Source organism: Melanerpes formicivorus, unplaced genomic scaffold (assembly GCF_026170545.1).
Source record: "Melanerpes formicivorus ecotype bairdi unplaced genomic scaffold, bMelFor1.0.p_v2 SCAF_34, whole genome shotgun sequence".
NCBI classification, from domain to species: domain Eukaryota; kingdom Metazoa; phylum Chordata; class Aves; order Piciformes; family Picidae; genus Melanerpes; species Melanerpes formicivorus.
The window spans coordinates 1,044,584-1,058,584 of NW_027142386.1; the positions used below are offsets into that span (position 1 = coordinate 1,044,584).

Here is a 14,001-nt window from a genome sequence, read left to right on the forward strand (position 1 = left end):
CAGCTCCATCCCAGCTCCAGGGGGATGGTCCCAGCTCCCCGGGGCCGTGCCAGCTGCCCAGGGGGTGCCATGGCCCACACGTGTCACACGTGGCCCTGCCCCCCCTCCCGCTCCCCCCCCCCCTCTCCCCCCGTGTCCGTGGGTGCCCCCCAGCCCCTGGCTGGTGTGAGGAGCGTTGTGTGTCGCCGTGGGGAGGGGGTGGCAGCAGGCTGCCTGCGTCAGCTCGCCGGTTGCCATGGCAACCATCTGCTCCCCGGGCGCGGGAGCTGCGTGGGCACACGGGAGGGGAGGGGGGGCGGAGGGGGGGGGGGGGCTTGAGATGGAGCTGGAGAGGAGGGGGGAGCAGGGCTGCTGCAGGCTGCCAGGGCCCTGGCAAGGGCAGGGCTCCGTGGGGACAGCAGAGCTCCGTGGGGACAGCAGAGCTCCGTGGGGACAGCAGAGCCCCGTGGGGACAGCAGAGCCCCGTGGGGACAGCAGGGCTCCGTGGGGACAGCAGAGCTCCGTGGGGACAGCAGAGCCCCGTGGGGACAGCAGGGCTCCGTGGGGACAGAAAAGCTCCGTGGGGACAGCAGGGCTCTGGTGGGGACAGAAAGGCTCCGTGGGGACAGAAGGGCTCTGTGGGGACAGAAAGGCTCCGTGGGGACAGAAGGGCTCCATGGGGACAGAAAGGCTCCGTGGGGACAGAAGGGCTCTGTGGGGACAGCAGGGCTCCGTGGGGACAGAAAAGCTCCGTGGGGACAGAAAGGCTCCGTGGGGACAGAAAAGCTCCGTGGGGACAGCAGGGCTCTGGTGGGGACAGAAAGGCTCCGTGGGGACAGAAGGGCTCCGTGGGGACAGCAGGGCTCCGTGGGGACAGCAGGGTTCCGTGGGGACAGAAGGGCTCTGGTGGGGACAGAAAGGCTCCGTGGGGACAGAAGGGCTCTGGTGGGGACAGAAAGGCTCCGTGGGGACAGAAGGGCTCCGTGGGGACAGCAGGGCTCTGGTGGGTACAGAAAGGCTCCGTGGGGACAGAAGGGCTCCGTGGGGACAGCAGGGCTCTGGTGGGGACAGAAAGGCTCCGTGGGGACAGAAGGGCTCCGTGGGGACAGCAGAGCTCAGTGGGGACAGAAGGGCTCTGTGGGGACAGAAGGGCTCTGTGGGGACAGCAGAGCTCAGTGGGGACAGAAGGGCTCTGTGGGGACAGAAGGGCTCTGTGGGGACAGAAGGGCTCTGTGGGGACAGCAGGGCTCCGTGGGGACAGCAGGGCTCTGGTGGGGACAGAAAGGCTCTGTGGGGACAGAAGGGCTCCGTGGGGACAGCAGGGCTCTGGTGGGTACAGAAAGGCTCCGTGGGGACAGAAGGGCTCTGTGGGGACAGCAGTGCTCTGTCTCTGCGGGGGGGGGGGGGGGGGGTGTGCAGCCACGGGGACATCATGGAGGTGTGGGGAAGGTCACAGCTCCGTGGGGGTGGTCACAGCTCCGTGGGGAAGGTCACAGCTCCGTGGGAGGGTCACAGCTCTGTAGGGAAAGTCACAGCTCCGTGGGGAAGGTCACAGCTCTGTGGGGAAGGTCACAGCTCTGTGGGGAAGGTCACATCTCCGTGGGGAAGGTCACAGCTCCGTGGGAGGGTCACAGCTCTGTAGGGAAAGTCACAGCTGCGTGGGGACAGCATAGCTGCGTGGGGATGGTCACTGCTCCGTGGTGAGTGTCACAGCTGCGTGGGGAAGGTCACAGCACCGTTTGGAAGGTCACAGCTCTGTGGGAATGGTCACAGCTCTGTGGGGGAGGTCACAGCTCCTTGGGGAGGGTCACAGCTGCGTGGGGACAGCCCTGGCTCAGGGAGGACATCCCAGCCGTGGAGGGAAGTCCCAGCTCCCTGTGCCAGGCTGCAGGAGCCACTCCTGTCCCCATGTCCCTCCCATGGGCTGGGGGCACCTGGCACCAGGAGAAGAGAACAGAAGAGAAGAGAAGGAACCAGGCTGGAAGAGACCTCAGAGAGCATTGAGGCCAAGCTCTCCCCCAGCACCATCTGATCAACCAAACCATGGCTCCAGGGGCCTCATCCAGGCTCTGCCTGAGCACCTCCAGGGATGGGGACTCCACCACCTCCCTAGGCAGCACATCCCCATGGCCAATCTCTCTCTCTGGGAAGAATTTCCTCCTAACATCCAGCCTGAACCTCCCCTGGCACAGCTTGAGACTGTGTCCTCTTGTTCTGGTGCCTGGGAGAGGAACCCAACCCCCACCTGGCTCCAATCTCCCTTCAAGTAGTTGCAGAGAGCAATGAGGTTTCCCCTGAGCCTCCTCTTCTCCAGGCTAAGCAACCCCAGCTCCCTCAGCCTCTCCTCACAGGGCTGTGCTCCAGACCCCTCCCCAGCTTTGTTGCCCTTCTCTGGACACCTTCCAGCAGCTCAACCTCTTTCCTAACCTGAGGAGCCCAGAGCTGGACTCCAGGTGTGGCCTGAGCAGTGCTGAGCACAGGGCAGGATGAGCTCCCTGCTCCTGCTGGCCACACTGCTGCAGGCCAGGCTGCCCTTGGCCCTCTTGGCACCGGGGCAGGAGAGTGAGATGGGCACAGATGGGAGGGGGTGAGTGGGACATGGATGCTTTGGGTGCAGAGGTGGCCCCCAGGATGCTGTCCCAGCACTGAGACATCCCCAGGACTAAGAGCAGCCTGGGGACAGAAAATCTCTGCCCCTCCATTCCCAGGTCCTCCCTCTCTGTCCCCCAGCCCCTGTCCCCCAGCTTCTGTCCCCCAGCTGCCCCTCAACCTCAGCCCCCCAGCCTCTGTCCACCAGCCTCTGTCCCTCCACCTCTGTCCCCCAGTCTCTGTCCCCCAGCCCCTGTCCCCCAGCTGTCCCCCAGCCTCTGTTCCCCAGCCTGGCTGGTGCTGATGGGACCCCACTGAGTCACCCCAGAGCAGGAGAAGCTCTCTCCTGGGGGGCCATGGTCCTGCTGCTCCTGCAGCATGAAGTCTCCCTTGGGATGCTTCAAGGGCTCTCCCTCCAGGTGCTGCTTGGGATCTCCCTCAGGGTGCAACTGGGGATGGCCATCATGGTGTCCTTGGGGATGTCCTTCAGGGTATCCCTTGGGATGTCCCTTGGGCTGGCCATCAGGCTGTCCCTTGGGATGCCCTTCAGGATGTCCCTTGAGACTTCCCTTGTGATGTCCAGCAGGATGCTCCAGCTCTCAACCAAAGCCACTTGCTCCCAGGGTGGCTTTGGCCACCAAAGCCCCCACGGCCAAGGCTGTCACCCCTCAGCCATCAGCCCCCCCTGTGCTGGGGACAGCTGGGGACCCCAGGCCTGCAGCTGGGCAGAGATGCAGGATGGAGCTGGAGGCTCCTGGCACAGCTCCTGGAGCCTCCCCCGGGGCCAGGCCTTAAACAAGCAGCTCCTGAGTGTTAATTAGGGCCTGGAGTAATGAACTGGGAGCCTCCCAGTGCAGGGGGAGCCCTCCCTGCAGCCCCCTCCCAGTGCTCCCAGTCCAGGTGGAGCCCTCCCTGCAGCCCCCTCCCTGCAGCCCCCTCCCAGTGCTCCCAGTCCATAAGGAACCAACCCTGCAGCCCCCTCCCAGTGCTCCCAGTGCAGGAGGCCAAATGCTGTGCCCCAGTGCCCCAATCTGTGCCCAGTGCAGTCCAGTCTGCCCCCTCCCAGTGCTCCCAGTGCAGGAGGAGGCCAAGTGCAGTGCCCCAGTGCCCCAGTCCGTGCCCAGCACTCCCAGTCTGCAGCCCAGTTGGTTTCTCACCCCCTGGGGGAGGCCATATGGGAGCAAAGTGGCTTAGGGCAGCCCTCAGCCTTTGTCCCAGTAAGGAGATTATCCTCGGGGTTCCCAGGGGATTATTTGGGGCTCCCTGGGGGATTATTTGGGTTCCCAGCTGCTGGCTGCCTGGCACTGAGACCATTTCTACCACCCCCAGCAGTGGGCACAGCCCAAACCTGGCATCTCTCCAGCTTGCTTCAGGCTGCCCCTGGTGCACGTTGGTGTGGTGCTGCCTGGGGCCAGCACAGCATTGTGATGTGCTGCTGGGGGGGGCAATGGCTGCACCCCCTCTTTGTCCCCCCCCCCTCCCCATCTTCCTCCCCCCAGACTATGGTGGGAGCCATCCTTGCCCCACTGGGAGCCATCCTTGCCCCACTGGGAGCCAACTGGTGGCAGCTGGGGAATCAGAGCCTTGATTCATGGAGCCTGATCTGCTCCCCCCCCCCTCACTCACCCCTCCCCTCCAGCACCCCCATAACGCCCCCTCCAACCCCCTCCCCCCCCATTTCCCCCTCACTCTGCACCCAGAGTTGGGGGACAGCAGGGCTGTGCCCCCCCCCCCAGTATAAACTGCCCCCAGAGCTGGAGTACCAGAGGCACCCCCAGGAGTGGGGGGGGGACAGTGGGGTGGGGGCTCTGCCACTCCCTGACCCCACCCCCTGGGCTGCAGCAGGGGTCCCAAGAGGAGCAGGGCTGGCAAAGGGGGGTCTGGGGTACCCCAAGTGCCACCAGCAGGGTCATGGGGGGGAGGGAGGATGCAGGCTCTGCCCCCACCCCTGCTGGAAAGGGACCCCTGAGGGACAAGAGGTGACAGAGACACCCTGGGGGGGACCTGGCTGTGGTGGCCTGGGGGCTCTGACCCCCCACCCCCCCAGCAAGGCTGGCCGGGGACCAGAGGCCACACAGCCACTGGGGGGGGAGGTGGTCTCGGGTGACCGGGGGGGGGGGTGACAGGAGGTGTGAGGTCACCCCAGGGTGATGTGTCCCCTGTCACAGCTCCCCCCCAGGGAGCTGGGGGTCACGCCGTGCCCCGGGGGTGCCCACGGAGCATCATCCCCACCGCAGGAGTGTGTCCCACTCCCCCCCCCCAGCAAGGGGCACAGAGGGAACAGCAGGGGCGCAGTGGGGACAGCAGGGGGCGCAGTGGAGAGAGCAAGGGGGACAGCAGGGACAGCAAGGGGGACAGCAGCAGGGGCGCAGTGAGGACAGCAGCAGGGGCGCAGGGAGGACAGCAGGGGGCGCAGTGGAGACATCAAGGGGGACAGCAGGGACAGCAAGGGGGACAGCAGCAGGGGCGCAGTGAGGACAGCAGCAGGGGCGCAGTGAGGACAGCAGCAGGGGCGCAGTGAGGACAGCAGGGGGCGCAGCGCCTGGAGGGTTTTAGGCTGTCCCAAGGTCTCACGGGGACACAGCTGGGCGGCGCTGAGAGCCCCAATGCGGGGTGGAGCACACTGGGGGTCCCACAAACGCCGAGGGGGTCCAGAGTGGTCTGGGGGATCTGTTCCCAGGGATCTAGAGGGAGAGGGGGGGGGATCTGAAGTGTCCTGGAGGGGCCCAAGGCATCCCAGGAAGCCCAGAGGCACTCAGGATAATTCAGGAGCATCCAAGAGGTCCCAAGAGAGATCCAAGGGAATCTGGAGCGGTTCAGGGGGTCCGAGAGTGTCCGGTGGGATCTGAGGGGTCCTGGGAAATCTGGAGGGGTTCAAGGGAGGCTCTGGATGGTCCAGAGGGGTCCCAGGGAGTCCAAAGGGGTCCACAGGGATCTGAGAGGATCTGGGGGAATCTGAAGGGGTCTGGAGGGTCCCAAGGGGTCCCAGGGACTCCAGAAGGGTCCAGGGCGGTCCGGGGGGGATCTGAGAGGATGTGGAGAGGTCTGTGGGGCCCTGGAGGATCCCAAGCAGTCCAGGGAGATCTGGGCAGATACAGAGGGTCCCGGGGGGGGGCCGGAGGATCCCGTCCCGGTGCCCCGGGGCTGCGGCGGGTCGCAGCGCTTCGCGCCCTGAGCGCCACGTGTCTCCTGCTGTCTACGCCCCCTCATTAATATTAACGATCTATTTGCAAGTCACCGCCCCTTTCCACCTCCCCGCTCTCTGATTGGCTGCTAACCCCGCTGCCCCGCAGCCGGCCCAGCCCTTTCCCCCCACCCCGCGCCGCCGCCGCCGCAACCGAACCTGGTGGCGGCTCGGAGCCCCGCCTTCCCGCGCGACCACCCCCCCTTCTCTCCCACGGCTCCAAAGCCCATTGGCTGTCGGCGCTGCCCATCAGGGCGGCGGGGCGGGGCCCGGCAGTGCCCGCGCCCGGCCGGGGCTGGCAGCAGGCTGCGTTGCGCCGCGGCGCTGCTGGCTGAGGCGGTGGCTCCGCTCCTGCCCCCCCCGCGGCCCGGCCCCGGCCCCGCCGACACCGGTGAGCAGCCGCCCGCGCCGGGGGGGCCGGGGGGGGCGAGGCCGTCACGGGCTAGCGGGTGGTCGGCGGCCGGGATCGGGTCCGCGGCCTGCCGGAGCCCCCCGCGCCGGCCCCGCTCGCCCTGGCCGGGGCCCGCGGGCTGCGGCGGGGCTGGGCGAGGGCAGGCCGGGAAGGGTCCTGAGGGAGCCCTGGAGGGCGTGAGGGGGTGGTGGGGATGGGGGTGAGAGCCCCCCTGAGGTCTGGGAGCTGCAGGTGGGGTGGGGGGAGGGGGGGGGGAGGAGGGAGGCCCCCGGGGCAGGAAGGAGCTGAGGCCCGCAGGGGGCTGGGGGGGGGGGATGGGGGGGAGAGGGGGCTGGGGGTGGAGGTGGAAGGGTTGGGAGGTGCTGGGGGTGCTGGGGCTGAGGACAGAAAGGTTGGGAGCTGCTGGAGCAGAGGATAGAGGGGTTGGGAGCTCCTGGAGGGGTTGGGAGGTGCTGGGGGTGCTGGGGTGAGGATGGAGGGGACAGGAGGTGCTGGGGCTGGAGGTGGGGAGGTTAGGAGCTCTTGGGGTCGGAGGTGGAAGGGTTGGGAGGTGCTGGGCATGGTGGAGCAGAGGATAGAAGGGTTGGGAGGTGCTGGAGCTGAGGATAGAGGAGTTGGGAGCTGCTGGAGGTGAGGATAGAAGGGTTGGAAGATGCTGGAGCTGAGGATAGAGGAGTTGGGAGCTGCTGGAGGTGAGGATGGAAGGGTTGGGAGGTGCTGGGGGTGCTGGGAGTGAGGATGGAGGGGATAGGAGGTGCTGGGGGTGGAGGTGGGGAGGTTAGGAGGTGCTGGGGGTGGAGGTGGGGAGGTTAGGAGCTCCTGGGGGTGGAGGTGGAGGGGCTGGAAGGTGTTGAGGCTGGAGGGGTTAGGAGGTGCTAGGGCTGGAGATAGAGGGGTTGGGAGGTGCTGGGGGTACTGGGGCTGAGGATAGAGAGGTTGGGAGGTGCTGGGGGTGCTGGAGCAGAGAATAGAGGGGTTGGGAGGTGCTGGAGGGGTTGGGAGGTGCTGGGGGTGCTGGAGCTGAGGATGGAGGTGTTGGGAGGTGCTGGGGGTGCTGGAGCTGAGGATAGAAGGGTTGGGAGGTGCTGGAACAGAGGATAGAAAGGTTGGGAGGTGCTGGGCTGGAGATGGAGAGGTTGGGAGGTGCTGGGCTGGGAGCTCCTGGGGGTGCTGGCAATGCCATGGGACAGGAGAGAGGAGCTGAGCTGGGGGGGGCACAGGGTGAGGAGGGGGCTGGGGATCCTGGGGTGCAGCTGGGAGAAGGGGAAGCCCTGGGAAGGCTGTGGGCAGGCAGGGGGCTGAGGGGCCCTGGGGGTGCTGGGCCTTTGGGCAGGGGGCTGGGGGGCAGAGCTGGGGGGGGCTGGAGGGGAATCCCAGGGGGAGCCTCAGAGCATCAGGAGGTGATGTGGGGCCGGGCACAGGGAGGGGCTGAGCTGAGCTGAGCTGAGCTGGGGGTCCCCAGGGTCTTTGGGGAGGGTGCTGGGGGGGAAGGGGCTGTGGAGCTGGAGGTGGGGGGCAGTGCTGGGTGGGTCTGAAGCTGGGTGGGCAGGGGGCAGCTGAGGCTTTGGGGTGGGGGAGGAGGGGAGGCAGGGGGGGCAGGAGGCAGAGCCTGCTGCCAGCTGCCTTTGGGAGCTGGGGGCCTGCAGTGGGGAAGGGGTCTGGAGCCCCTGCTTTGGGGGGGGGGGGGTCTAAAAGGAGGTCTGGGGAGGCCCTCAGGAGCCTGAGGAGGCCCTCAGGAGGTCTGAGGTCACAGCAGCTCCTCAGGGTTGGCCTTTGCTGTCTGTGGTTGGTGGTGGCCTGGGGTGGGAGAGGTCAGGAAGAGGAGGAGGAGGAAGCAGCTGGAGGAGCTGGGGCTGGCTGCTGGTGGAGGTTGCTGGTGGCCAGCCCGGGCTGGGCAGGGCTCTGGCAGCCAGCAGGGACCTGGGGAGCAGAGGTGGTGTGGAGCAGGGCAGCAGCAGCAGCAGCAGCAGCAGCAGCAGCAGCAGCAGCAGCAGGGCCTTGTGTCTGGGTGAGGTGGAGCAGGGTGCAGGAGGTGAGTGAGTGCTGCACACAGAGAGAGAGAGAGATGGCTGCTCCTGCTCCTTCTCCCCCCTGCTCCCTCTCCCCCCCCCTGCTCCTCCTCCCTCTCCCCCCCCCCTGCTCCTCCTCCCTCTCCCCCCCCCTGCTCCTCCTCCCTCTCCCCCCCCCTGCTCCTCCTCCCTCTCCCCCCCCCTGCTCCTCCTCCCTCTCCCCCCCCTGCTCCTCCTCCCTCTCTCCCCCCTGCTCCTTCTCCCCCTTCCTAACCCAATGGGGACTCAGGAGCTGCCTGCTGGCAGGGTGGCCTTGGGGAGGTGAGCAGGGGGTGGAAGGTTGGCACTGGCAGCAGCCCAGGGGGGGTCTCCTCTCCCCAGCAGCCCGGGGGGGGTCTCCTCTCCCCAGCAGCCCGGGGGGGGTCTCTCTCCCAACCCTCAGGTGTGGCCTTTAGGAGCTTGTGGAGAGGAGCAGGGGGTGGAAGGTGGCACTGCAGCAGCCCAGGGGGTTCTCTGCAGGGGGAGGTCTCTGCAGGAGGGGGTCTGTCTCCGGGGGGGGTGTCTCCAGTGGGGTCTCTCCAGGGGGGTCTCTGCAGGGGTCTCTCCAGCAGCCCTCAGCTGTGGCCTTGGCCTCAGGCCTTCCTGGTCCCCAGCTGCCCTCTCAGGCTGCCTGCTGGGCCCTGGGGCAGGGCTGTGGTGGTCAGGCCTGGGGGTTGCAGGGTTGTTGGGGGTCAGGGTCAGGGGGGGCAGGACTGGGTGGTCAGGGTTGTTGGGGGGCAGGGTTGTTGGGGGCAGGGCTGTGTGGGGCAGGGCTGTTGGGGGTCAGGGCTGGGGGGATCAGGGTTGTTTGGGTTAGGGTTGGGGGTCAGGGCTGGGGGGCAGGGTTGTTGGGGGTCAGGGCTGTGTGGGGCAGGGTTGTTGGGGGTCAGGGTTGGGGGGGTCAGGGTCGTTGGGGGTCAGGGTCAGGAGGGTCAGGGCTGTGTGGGGCAGGGCTGTGTGGGGCAGGGCTGTTGGGGGTCAGGGCTGGGGGGGCAGGGCTGTGGTTCCTCTCTTGTGAGTGTTGCTGAGCTGCCCTCAGAGGGTTGGGCAGGGGGTGGGGGGCAGGGGGTGGGGGGCAGGGGGTGGGGGGCAGCTGCTGCCCCCCTGCAGGGCCTGCCTGGGGCTGTGGGCTGCTGGGGAAGCTGAGGCCAGCCCCAGGCCTGCAGCTGGGTTGGGTGCTCCCGGGGGCAGAGCCTGGCTGCTGCAGACCCCCAGGGGCTTGGCTGCCCCAGGGCTGCTCTGGGGGAGCCCTGAGGCTCTCCTGGGGTCACTGCCTGCCCCCAAGGGGCTGCAGCTCAGAAGGCTTTGGCTGGGGCTTGCTCCAGCAGTGCTGAAGGCAGAGCTGCCTCCTTCTCCTCCTCCTTGTGCAGCACTGGGGGACAGCTGGGGGACAGCTGGGGACCCCAGGCCCTGCAGCTGGGCAGAGATGCAGGATGGAGCTGGAGGCTCCTGGCACAGCTCCTGGAGCCTCCCCCGGGGCCAGGCCTTAAACAAGCAGCTCCTGAGTGTTAATTAGGGCCTGGAGTAATGAACTGGGAGCCTCCCAGTGCAGGGGGAGCCCTCCCTGCGGCCCCCTCCCTGCGGCCCCCTCCCTGCGGCCCCCTCCCTGCGGCCCCCTCCCAGTCCATAAGGAACCAATCCTGCAGGGTTTGGGTAGGGGTTGGATGGTTTTGGGGGGGTTGGATGGTTTGGGGTAAGGGTTGGATGGTTTGGGTAGGGGTTGGATGGTTTTGGGGGGGTTGGATGATTTTGGGTAGGGGTTGGATGGTTTGGGTAGGGGTTGGATGATTTTGGGGGGGTTGGATGGTTTGGGGTAAGGGTTGGATGGTTTGGGTAGGGGTTGGATGGTTTTGGGGGGGTTGGATGATTTTGGGTAGGGGTTGGATGGTTTGGGTAGGGGTTGGATGATTTTGGGGGGGTTGGATGGTTTGGGGTAAGGGTGGGATGATTTGGGGGGGGTTAGATGATTTTGGGGGGGTTGGATGGTTTGGGTAGGGGTTGGATGGTTTGGGTAAGGGTTGGATGGTTTGGGTAGGGGTTGGATGGTTTTGGGGGGGTTGGATGATTTTGGGTAGGGGTTGGATGGTTTGGGTAGGGGTTGGATGATTTTGGGGGGGTTGGATGGTTTGGGGTAAGGGTTGGATGGTTTGGGTAGGGGTTGGATGGTTTTGGGGGGGTTGGATGATTTTGGGTAGGGGTTGGATGGTTTGGGTAGGGGTTGGATGATTTTGGGGGGGTTGGATGGTTTGGGGTAAGGGTGGGATGATTTGGGGGGGGTTAGATGATTTTGGGGGGGTTGGATGGTTTGGGTAGGGGTTGGATGGTTTGGGTAAGGGTTGGATGGTTTGGGTAGGGGTTGGATGGTTTTGGGGGGGTTGGATGATTTTGGGTAGGGGTTGGATGGTTTGGGTAGGGGTTGGATGGTTTGGGTAGGGGTTGGATGATTTTGGGGGGGTTGGATGGTTTGGGTAAGGGTTGGATGATTTTGGGGGGGTTAGATGATTTTGGGGGGGTTGGATGGTTTGGGGTAAGGGTTGGATGATTTGGGGGGGGTTAGATGATTTTGGGGGGGTTGGATGGTTTGGGTAAGGGTTGGATGATTTTGGGGGGGTTGGATGGTTTGGGGTAAGGGTGGGATGATTTGGGGGGGGTTAGATGATTTTGGGGGGGTTGGATGGTTTGGGGTAAGGGTTGGATGATTTTGGGGGGGTTGGATGGTTTGGATAGGGGTTGGATGATTTTGGGGGGGTTGGATGCTTTGGGTAGGGGTTGGATGATTTTGGGGGGGGTTGGATGATTTTGGGGGGGTTGGATGCTTTGGGTAAGGGTTGGATGATTTTGGGGGGGGTTAGATGGTTCTTTTGGGGGGGGGAGGGGGGTGTCCCTTTCTCCTGTGCCATCTGCAGGGCTGTGCAGCACAGGGCCAAGGCTCTTTTGTGTGGCTGGCAGCCTCGGTGTGGGTTTGAGTGATTGGCAGCAGAGGCACAGCCCCCTGTACCCACCAGGGTTTGCTTCTCCCTCTCTCTTCCCCCTGCATGTAGCAATTAGCTGCTCCTGCTGGAGATAATGAGTGCTGCTGCTGGCCTGGGATCGCTCGGGGCGGGGGGGGTGGGGAGGAGGCATAAAAGATCTCTGAAGGTCTGAGTCCAGCTCTCAGCCCTGCAGCAGCCTGGCCTCGGGGCTGTGGAGCAGCTCCAGGCACGGGGGGAGGGCTGCAGCCCCTCCCTGGGCAGCCTGTGCCAGGCCCTGGCAGCACAGGAGCTGCTCCTCCCCCCCAGCCCAGAGCCTCCCCTGGCCCAGCTCCAGGCCACTGCCTCCCAGCCTGGGCATTGTTCCTCCTGGGCAGGAGAGGTTGAGCTCCCTGGGCCCCCTGAGAGGCAGCACAGAAGGCTTTGGGCTGGGAGGGAGCTCAGGGCTCAGGCAGCTCCAAGCCCCCTGCCATGGGCAGGGACCCCAGGCCCCAGCTCCCAGCCTGCTGCCAGCAGAGCCCAGCACAGCCCAAATGAGCCCTGCAGAGCCCAACTGAGTGGAGAGGTTGCTGTGGCTCAGGTGGAGCTGGGGAGAGGAGGCTTGGCCTCAGCCTGGGGGGAGCTGGGGAGGAGAGAGAGGAGGTGGCTGCAGAAAGCTTGCTCCAGACCCTGCCTTGGCCCTGCCCCCAGACCCTGCCCCCAGACCTTGCTTGGCTCCTGTCCCTACCCCCAGACCTTGCTTTGCCCTTGGTCCTGCCCCCTGCCCCCAGCCCTTGCCTGGCTCCTGCCCCCCCAGCCCTTGCCTGGCCCTTGGTCCTGCCCCCTGCCCCCAAACCTTCCCTTGCTCCTGCCCCCAGCCCTTGCCTGGCTCCTGCCCCCTGCCCCCAGCCCTTGCCTTGCCCCCTGCCCCTGCTCCCTCCTGCTGCTCCCTCACTTCCCAAGGGCTCTCCTTGGGTCAGAGCCTTGCCAGCAGAGTCCACCAAAGGGCTCCAAGGGCCTGGAGCAGCTCTGTGAGAGCCCTGGGGCTGAGAGCCTGGAGCAGAGCAGCCCCAGAGGGGAGCTGAAGGAGCTGTGGGGGGCAGGAGGCTGGGGCCAGGCAGGAAGTTGGTTCACACCCAGGGCTGAGGGAGGAGGCCCCGGGGCTGGCAGGAGGCTTCCTGCTGCTGGAGGAGCTGCAGCCCAGAGGCTTCCTGAGCTGGCAGCCCTGAGCAGATCCTGCTGAGAGCTCCTGAGGCACTGTGGGCTCAGAGCCCTCTGCCTTGGGCAGGAGGCTTTCCTGGAGGGGGAGGCCCCAAGGAGCTTCTGCTGCTGGGGGCCCTTGGAGGAGCTGCTGGCAGCCTTCACTTCCCTGCCTGGAGCCTCTCTGCCCTTGGCTTCATGGATCCATGGGAGGGAGCTCAAAGCTCAGCCAGCTCCAGGCCCCTGCCATGGGCAGGGACCCCTCCCCCCAGCCCAGGCTGCTCAGGGCCTCATCCAGCCTGGCCCTGAGCACCTCCAGGGAGGGGACAGCCACAGCCTCCCTGGGCAGCCTGGGCCAGGCTCTCCCCTCCCTCACTGTACAGAATCTCTTCCTCCTCACCCCTCTCAATCTCTCCTCTCCCAGCTCCAAGCCATTGTTCCTCAGCCTGTCCCTCCCAGCCCTTGTCCCCAGTCCCTCCCCAGCTCTCCTGGAGCCCTTCAGCTCCTGGCAGGTTGCTCTGAGGTCTCTCTGGAGCCTTGAGCACCTCCAGGCAGGGGCCAGCCACAGCCTCCCTGTGCAGCCTGGTGGTGCTGGCAGCCTCCAAAGCACTGCTGCCACTGCCCAAACCAAACCTCCTCCCCAGGCACATTTGCTGGGGAGTGCTGGGGGCAGAGTGGCTGAGAGCAGCCAGGCAGAGAGGGACCTGGGGGTGCTGGTTGATGGTAGGCTGAACATGAGCCTGCAGTGTGCCCAGGCAGCCAGGAGGGCCAAGGGCAGCCTGGCCTGGGTCAGGAGCAGTGTGGCCAGCAGGAGCAGGGAGCTCATCCTGCCCTGTGCTCAGCACTGCTGAGGCCACACCTTGAGTCCTGTGTCCAGTTCTGGGCTCCTCAGGTCAGGAAAGAGGTTGAGCTGCTGGAAGGTGTCCAGAGAAGGGCAACAAAGCTGGGGAGGGGTCTGGAGCACAGCCCTGTGAGGAGAGGCTGAGGGAGCTGGGGTTGCTTAGCCTGGAGAGAAGGAGGCTCAGGGGAGACCTCATTGCTCTCTGCAACTCCCTGCAGGGAGGTTGGAGCCAGGTGGGGGTTGGGCTCTGCTCCCAGGCGCCAGAACAAGAGGACACAGTCTCAAGCTGTGCCAGGGGAGGTTCAGGCTGGAGGTGAGGAAGAAGTTCTACACAGAGAGAGTTGTTGGCCATTGGGATGTGCTGCCTGGGGAGGTGGTGGAGTCCCCATCCCTGGAGGGGTTCAGGAGGAGACTTGCTGGGGTGCTGGGTGCCAGGGGTTAGTTGTTTAGGTGGTGTTGGATGATAGGTTGATAGGTTGGACACCATGAGCCTTGGAGGTCTCTTCCCACCTGGTTAATCCTATCCTGTCCTATCCTATCCTATCCTATCCTATCCTATCCTATCCTATCCTATCCTATCCTATCCTATCCTATCCTATCCTATCCTATCCTATCCTATCCTATCCTATCCTATCCTATCCTATCCTATCCTATCCTATCCTATCCTATCCTATCCTATCCTATCCTATCCTATCCTATCCTCTGGTGGCCTTAGGGCTCCAGCTCCATGGAATCCTGGAGGTGTTTGGGTTGGAGAAGCCTTCTGAGACCTTGGAGCCCAAGCAGCAGCCCAGCCCCAG

The 14,001-nt window shown here is 65.5% G+C and overlaps 1 protein-coding gene across 3 annotated transcripts in view; it reads left to right on the forward strand.

The window, feature by feature from the left end:
- Positions 1-6,045: 6,045 nt before the first annotated feature.
- Positions 6,046-14,001, forward strand: part of GNG7 (G protein subunit gamma 7) — a 50,111-nt gene continuing 42,155 nt past the window's right edge. For 2 of the 3 annotated variants that reach the window (XM_068156297.1, XM_068156300.1), the window contains exon 1: positions 6,046-6,143. The gene's annotated coding sequence lies outside the window, so the exon portion shown is untranslated. Of the gene's footprint in view, positions 6,144-8,176; positions 8,197-14,001 lie in introns of those variants that run through there. The other variant, XM_068156298.1, reaches the window with a different exon arrangement.